This window comes from Erithacus rubecula (genome assembly GCF_903797595.1).
Source record: "Erithacus rubecula genome assembly, chromosome: 3".
Taxonomy (NCBI): Eukaryota; Metazoa; Chordata; class Aves; order Passeriformes; family Muscicapidae; genus Erithacus; species Erithacus rubecula.
In genome coordinates this window covers 47,254,205-47,260,579 of record NC_136689.1, presented here as the reverse complement: position 1 = coordinate 47,260,579, position 6,375 = coordinate 47,254,205, and the positions used below count along the sequence as shown (strand labels likewise).

Here is a 6,375-nt window from a genome sequence, read left to right as displayed (position 1 = left end):
AATGTAGATAGAGTGATCCAAAGTCATAGTTTTTTTCAGGAAAGGGTTGTTCGTTGTCTGGTTTGGTTTTCTCTTGCTTTATTTTCAGGGTACATGCTCCTTTAACTGCTAAAAAACATTTCTGGGGTAGTTTCAATCAAGCCTAGTATTGGGGTTGATGAAGGACGTTCACACTATCTGTCTTCTATATAGCGATGTCAAGCTTTAGTAATGGAAAAGTTAATAAAAGAGTATGGGGTGAGAAAGTTTTATGTAAATGTAACCTGGCTAATCCAGTTCTGCCGGGATCACCTAGTCTGGGCCAGGAGATTGAGTAGGATTTGTTGATTTGTCATGATATGCAAGCTTCATTTATTCTATGTACAGTGACTGAAACCCAACAGATAAAGGGCTTTTCTCATATCCCCAAGGGCTCTTGTGTCAGTGGTAAAAATGACAGCAGAAGTGAGTTTGAAGCCTTCAAGCTGTAAAATTCTATCAAACATATTTTGGGAAGTCTTGAATCTAACTATACCGATAAAACTTTAGCAAAGCTTGCTAAAGACTTATCAGTATGAAACTGGTGTCAGGTTTTCACAGATGCCAAAGGAAAGAGCAGTCAAATCATTGGTACATCATCCTTAAACATAATTAAAGTTGCTGGCAGTAGATGTCTCTCATATCTCAGCCCACACCACAGAGCGTCAGTTATTTCCTGTGTCTTAAAATGTGAAAACTGTACAATAGTAAGTCCTTCTTTGTAATGCCTCTTGGCATGTTGCAACTTCCAAATGACTATTACTGTAATTTACTTATTGGATTATCTTAAATTTATTCTGAGATGGGCTGTCTGGTTAGGATAAAGTTGGATGTCTCACCGACTGTTGGAGTTTTTAAATCAAAGTCTCTTTGAATTCTTCAGAGAGAAATCAGAGTGCAGGGATTGAATAAAAAACTTTATTTGGATTGAAGCATATTAAGCCACTCACACATAAAGTAGAGGTCTAAGTTTCAGTCTTAGAATAAGCAAGTAAGTAAGTTAAATAAGTAAGAATAAGTTTTAAGTGGTTTAGAGAGTAAAGGTCTTAGATACCAGTGTAGAAGAAAGTGCAAGTTCTAGTGAAGGCTGAAAAACATAGCCCTAGATACTAGTGTTGAAAACAAGTTTCCATAGAGGCTCCAGGAACATAGTTTTAGACATAATAAAACTATAGTAAGAATATTGCTTGCATTTTTTAGATAGAACAATACAGACCATATGTGTAGTTTATACATAACATGGTGGGCTAAGAAACCGGAGTTCTAATCGTTTAAGAAGAAATGGTTCAGGGTCATGTTTTTAGCTTACTGGGTAATTTGTGTTTAAGAATCTATGCACTGGGGAGAGATTTGCTCTTGCTCTCACTCTCTTGCTTTTCTTCTCTCCTCACTGCCATCATCATCACCCAAAGAAGATAGGAGGTGCCACAGCATCATCAGCCCTCCCGGGACCTTGACAGGAGCAGCTTCTAATTCTAAATGTGACTTTACTTCTATTTAAAACTCTTGGCCAAAAACTTCTCGCATGGACTTCGACACTTGTGACTCTTTGCCCTTTGAGACTGATGTGCCTTTACAATAAATAACTTCATAGCAACTAATAGATCTCTGGTCTTTAAAAGAAAACAACAACCACAACCCAACAGCCGAGCAGAATCCACTCTGGCTCTATATATATTTTGTAGGAAGTCAGAGAGGAACAGGAGAAAGGTGTCAGTATAAACAACAGGAAGGAGAAATTTCATAACCATGTTTTACAGAACATTCATCTTCACATGGTTTTAAATACTGGTGATTTTTCTTAGGAATGGTTTCACCATCTCTTTATCAGGTATGCATAGAGTTTCTACAATGGAAAAGAAGTTTTGGTGTTTTTGTCAATTGCCTGTGTTCTAATTACCAGTTTGGATTATTAAAAAGAATGCATTTTATTTTTTTTTTAGTATTTTACGAACAGTGATTTAGGGGGGTTATGTTTATTTTTGTTTTGCCACTGTTATTTTTCCTGCACTTATATCAAAACTCGATTAGTTCGCTGCTTCTAGTGAGTCTCCTTTAGATCTGAAGACTTCCAAACTGCCCTCCCAGAAATACAAAATTTGGGGATTTGTATGGAAGCTGAGCCTGCTTCATCTGACTCTATAAAAACTCTGACTTCTGTGTGTTTGGTATTTTGCTCCAGCTTTAAGGGCTGTAGTTTTATCCTGCTTTAACATGAATCAGCTTTGAAGTTACGTGAGTCTTCAGTCTTTCAGATTCAAAAAACTTTGAATGGATTTTGTTTTCATTTTTGTTGTTGCAGAGTACTGTGAATAGTGGAGGAGGCACAGAAACAATAAAACAGTAACTTCTGTGTCTTTTGACCCAAAGAGTGAAATAACTGATCCCGTGGTAATTTTAGTTTAAGTCCTTGGACAAAAGTGATTAGATGAATTAGAGATAGAAAGACACTCTGAACAAAGTCTGTAAATCTTTTCAGTCTTATATTTTTGAAGTTATTATTAAAGTTCCGTAAGCCTCATGAATTTTTTTCTCACATAAAATGGAAAAAGAGTAAATGAAGCTTTGAGGTTTGTGAAGGAGAGAGTGTGGTTAGAAAATTGGAGAAACATCTCTGACATTTTTTTTTCCATTACTCCGTAAGACAAATCCGTTTTTGGTGCGCATTGTTACCTCTATGTCTCTCTGTCAGTGGCAGGAAGGCAGCTGTGTACATCCTTTTTGGTTGCTTTCTTTTCCTGCATGAGGCTGTTTTTAACAGGAGGAGAGCACTGAGGTGATCGCACAGCGTGCCTGACATAAATCATAGTCTAGTTGACACTGAGTATAATAGCCGAAGTATAAAAATGATCTTCCGTTTCTGCATTTCTAGATTGTGGAAACAATTGACTTCTTGCCTCAGAGTACATATCATTAGCTGGATGTCATTTTGAAGGGCTAAATATTGGGAATATTTACATGGTCTGATTTACAGATCAACCATTGACCTCATGACTGCTTTGGAAAAAAACATCCACTAATATCGTCCTAGTAAAATAAAGAGTGCTCCAAGTCTTTAGTGCATTATGTAGCATGCAAAGTATTTTTCCTTGACAGTTAATATCTCTGTGCACTGCCTGAATCCCTGAGAGGATTGCCTCCCTGTTAGCACACACAGACAGATACATCAGTACAACTCTTGGAAATAAACACATCTCTTGATAGTACAAAAACACAGCAAAAAAATATTTTTTCTTCATGGATATACTGGAGATCTGTGACACTTCACAAAATTCCTATAATTAGGATATTCTAGCGAATGGTCTGTTTGAAACACCCTCATAACTGTCTAACTGTGGAAAAAACAGTGATAAAGTGAGGTGAGATGTGCATCTTGTTGCTTAGGAGAAGATTCTGCAGTTCTAGTTGGTTACACATATTTTTCTGCATGGGGGCATCTATAAAAGAATTAAATTGTTCCCTTTTGTACTGTTTAGTGGGGGTTTCACAGCTACAGAGGTACTGCATTAAGGATGTCAACCAATGTAGTCTTAGGAGATGATGCAGTGGGGCAGATCAGATCCTTGCAACTTTGGAGTTGCTCCTTGCTGTAACCCTTCTAGAATATTTTCTGTGTTATTGTTTGTTACTGCCCACTTTGAAAGACCTGTCTGTAGTATGCTTCAATTCAAAATAAAGGGTAATTATACATTTTCTGCCAGATTATAGTACAACCACTGCCTGATGCCTCTCCCTTTAATGAGGTTCATGACCATCTTGGCAGGGCTCCCCAGCTTGCCTGCCTCAATTCTGCTTTCTGGCATCAAGGGATTTTGTTTTGAAGATCTGCACCACACGAGCTATCAATGATGCTCTACTTCCTTTGCTTTACTTTCTTCTGAATTCAGGTGAGTGCTACAACTCTGCCCTTAAAATTCTGTTATCCCCACACTCTTTCATAACCAGACTATAAACCTTATTCCCTGGGGTTTTTTTCTTAAATTAATTTTAACTTGTAGGGCAATAACAGGACTTTGGCAGTTGGAACTACTCCTTAAATGCCCTTGTGTCATACTAAACAGCTGACATTTATTTTGTAAACTGTGATTATTTTACTACATTTCCAAGAAGTTCATGTTGTCACAATCAAATGGCATAATCAGATTTTTTTCTTTTACAGTCTCTAGGACTGGATGGAATTTGGACATGAATGTTTTCACTCGCAAGTCTTTAGGCAATGCTCACGGAGAAGAAATATTGATGGCTGCTCACATGAGTTTTGGTCCTAAATCTTAGTTGCCTTAGAGATAAGTTTCTCAAACTGTCATCCAAGCTAGGAGGACAAATGTCCAAATCTTGAGTTTTGTTCTGGACTCATTTCTATTATGATATCTGGGCTATGCTCCTTTGTGTTGCCGTGAAAGGATTACGGAGCAGTGTAAAACACAGCAACAAGACACTCTCTTACTTGGTGCAGAAAAGAGCAAGAAAGCAATTTATTGAAGAAAGCCGTTGCCTTTAATAAGACAGTTTGTGCAAAACAAAATACAAACAGATCATTGGTCAGAGAAGGAGACATCTCTTCTCCCTGGCTTTCTCAGGGACCTTGCAGGTGTTTATCTCTGCTATGATTCTTTCTCTTGTGTTTACAGTAAAGAAGAAGTCTCTAGCTTGGGAAAAATCCTAGCTGAGGCTTAGAAAGTTTCATGGCCTGAGAAAAATACTTAGAATTTGAGAAAAAGGCCTAGCTAAAATGTGCCTAGGCCTTCAGCAGTGTCCACACCTTTGAATAAATTTTCTTTCTCAGTTTAACTCTTTGAAGATGACTATTGCTGTTGGTCAGGCTTTCTGTGAGGTTGTTCAGTCTTTTGTGTAACATTTAATGATTGTATATGACATTTTTCTATTTGGGAAACAAAAAGCACAGCACATTCATATGAAAGATCTGAGTTTAATGGGAAGACCTTTAATATTTATAGCAACAAGTAAATAAACAAGTCTTAGAGATAAAACTTGGCCCTTAGAAATCTGTCATGATTCAAGCTGTGAATCTCACACAGAAAATAAGATACAACTGGGGCTTGGTTTTAATATGCTGATCCAAATATTTGTGTAAGCTGTACTTCATAGTGAATGAAAAAATGCTGGATTAAAAAAAAAAAAAAAAAAAAAAAAAGAAAAAAAAAAGAAAAAAGTTTTTCTGCAGTTTTTGCAAACCTGTTTTGGCTTTAGGTAGTTCCTTTTGTCTCTTACCCATTTGGCTTCATTGGAAACTGGATAAAGGTGTGTTAATAATATTGTGACTTCTGGTCTGTATTCATCAAACTCAATAAGTCAAGCTTTTACATTTCATTCTTGATGTTTCTTACTTGATGTATATGAAGTAAATCTGCTACATAAATGTGGCCATTATAGGCCCAGGAAGAATCTTAAAGGATTTTTCCAGTCTGGCTTTCTCAGGCTCAGCTGGGATTTTTCCCAAGCTAGAGCCTCTTTCTCTACTGTAAACATGACAGAAAGAATCATAACAAAAGATAAACACCTGCTGAATCCATGAGAAGCCTGGGACAAGAGGTGTCTCCTTCTCTGACCAATAATCTGCCTGTATTTTGTTTTTCACTAAGTGTCTTATTTGAGGCAATGGCTTCCTTCAATAAATTGCTCTTTTTTGTTCTTTATTACACCATGTAAGAGAGTGCCTTGTTACTGTGTCCTTTCGCCGCTCTGTAACTCCATATACAGTAACACATAAAGATGTTGATAATTCTCTAGATCCTAGTTACTGCTTCAGTTTGTTGGGTTGTTAAAGCTAAGTCATTAAAACTACCAGAAAGTCAAGCCATGAGCTTGGAGCAGGTCTGTACATCAGTCCCAACCCCTCCAAGTCTATCATGATGTTCTCATGAATAGAACTGCATTGTCAGAGGTTCAGGATTCAAGGCTACAAATGTTCAGATGTCCCTGGGTTTGCCTGCAGATGTCATCTTCCTTTTTGCAGAGATTCAGTCTACTTCAATGATATAGAACCAGATGTTGGCTATTGCCTGGGGGAAGGGAATAGCCCCACCCATGCAAAAGCTGTCAAATGCCTCCCCTCTGAGGAGCTATCTACACACAGCTATGATCATTATTCTCCAGCTCTTTCCTTTCGCTTTCTTCCCTCACTTTCTCACAAAATATTTTGGAGAGACAATGTTTCAGGTATTGACACCTTTTTTTCTCACATTAATGACACCACTCTTTCCTCAGATGACTCTGTATTAGACTCATTAATCAAATGTCACAGCCTAAAAGCATATGGTCTCTGTTTATTGCCAGGAAGCAGTAACTGGCAGCAAGGTAGCAGAAGTACACTCCGGAGATAAGTATTTCTTCAAA

At 37.5% G+C, this 6,375-nt stretch overlaps 1 long non-coding RNA gene across 3 annotated transcripts; it reads left to right on the top strand.

Moving 5' to 3' along the window:
- Positions 1 to 1,746: 1,746 nt before the first annotated feature.
- Positions 1,747 to 4,378, top strand: LOC306799545. 3 transcript variants are annotated; one of them, XR_013773623.1, is made up of 4 exons: positions 1,778 to 1,849; positions 3,727 to 3,905; positions 4,178 to 4,223; positions 4,310 to 4,378. It is a non-coding gene; the product is annotated as an uncharacterized lncRNA (long non-coding RNA). The 3 variants fall into 3 exon arrangements; XR_013773624.1 differs by lacking the exon at positions 4,310 to 4,378 and having other exon boundaries at positions 1,747 to 1,849; positions 3,782 to 3,905; positions 4,178 to 4,309; XR_013773625.1 differs by lacking the exon at positions 4,310 to 4,378 and having other exon boundaries at positions 4,178 to 4,309.
- The last annotated feature ends 1,997 nt before the right edge of the window (positions 4,379 to 6,375 follow it).